The 1,565-nt window shown below is 40.3% G+C and overlaps 1 protein-coding gene across 1 annotated transcript in view; it reads right to left on the reverse strand.

Moving 5' to 3' along the window:
- Nucleotides 1-1,565, reverse strand: part of LOC101851541 — a gene marked incomplete in the record, with an annotated part of 136,551 nt that overhangs the window by 56,364 nt on the left and 78,622 nt on the right.

Consider the following 1,565-nt stretch of genomic DNA (forward strand, 5'->3'; position numbering starts at 1 on the left):
CACACACACACACACACAAACAAGCACACACACACACACACACACACAAATACACACTCACATACACGCACTCACTCACTGATTCTCTCGAACTCCCTCCCTCCCTTTCTCCCTGCTCCTATCCCCACCCTCCTCCCATGACTCTGCCCCAGGGGTTAAGTCCGTTGATGTCCAATCTCTAACGAGCGTGGATGGCAGTGCCTTCTCACCCTCTGTTCTGGCCGGCTGGACTAACCAAGAATCTCGTTCTGAATACACCACCAGAACAAGACCATTGGGGCTCTTAACACACACAAAAAAAAGAATAAGTCATGTTCTTAAACCCTTTTATTGCTTCGAATTTCATTCACACCTTCGGATCATTTATTCAATTAGGTATCTAGTCATTTTTTTATTTATATATCTATTCACGTATTTACTTTGATACGATGAATGGAAATTTCACCATTAAAGCGAGGTCCTATAAATTTGTTCAAAATCCTACAGTCATTTCTACCTGTCCCTCCCTCCCCCTCCTACATTTTCTTTTATCGTATTTTAAGAACTCGTTCGACCTTTCTTTTGCTCTTTTATCTTTTTCTTTTTTCTTTCGCTCGTTTGTTCATTGATCAGCAAATCGTATTTTCAGTGTTTCACAATGTCTGCATTAAAAGATTATACAAATCGTATTCATCTTGTTCTCTTAAACTTTACTCTCTTTTCTTGCTTTCCTTTCAAATCTTTAAGGTGGAGTCTTATTTTCTGTGGCTTACAATGTCCCCCCTGAAAAGTTTTTATATCCATGACTTCTAAATTCATTTCCTTCTGAATTTTTTTGTCCAACTTTTTTTTCCTTGAAAAGATGCACAAAGAAACATCATTGCACCACCACTTAAAACTTAAAGACGAAACCGCAGAAGTAAACCCCTTGGTTATGATAAAAACTGTAGCAATGGCCCCATGTATTCACATTCTCTCTGAACGGGGCAAAACTGGCCTTAATTTGAGCTCCAATTATAACTGAAATATTTGTCTTCATATTGGCTGCTCCTCGGGCTTTTTTCACAGTCTCGAGTTGGTTAAACAAAAGCACCTGCTCCGTAAGGGGCGGTTCACATTAGTCTGAAAATCATTGGCTTCCCGGTTTAATCGCGCTTCGTTGAAATAAACTGTTCTAAATATTATCAAGCCCGAAGTTTATTTACTTTTTTTTTTGGTTTGGTTGTTGTTGTTGTTGTTGTTGTTGTTGTTGTTGTTGTTGTTGTTGTTGTTGTTGTTGTTCTTGTAGCTGTTTAATATATCGGAGGGCGAAGAATATTGAAAGCATGGGTTTCAAGGAAGCAAATTTGATAGTTTTCTTCCCACCGGCCGCAACCCAGTCAAACTGTTCTCCGGAGAAACCCAAAAGGCTTTCGCGACAGTATACAGCATGCGCAAAAGCATTAAGTGCACACGCAGCTTAAGGACCCCCATGTCATCTTGTAGCCTATAACCCAGGGTGGTAGTAAATAGCAAGGCAGTGTGTGTGTGTGTGTGTGTGTGTGTGTGTGTGTGTGTTTGTGCGTGTTAGTGTGTGTTTGTGTGTG

This window comes from Aplysia californica, unplaced genomic scaffold, assembly GCF_000002075.1.
Source record: "Aplysia californica isolate F4 #8 unplaced genomic scaffold, AplCal3.0 scaffold00003, whole genome shotgun sequence".
Classification (NCBI taxonomy): domain Eukaryota; kingdom Metazoa; phylum Mollusca; class Gastropoda; order Aplysiida; family Aplysiidae; genus Aplysia; species Aplysia californica.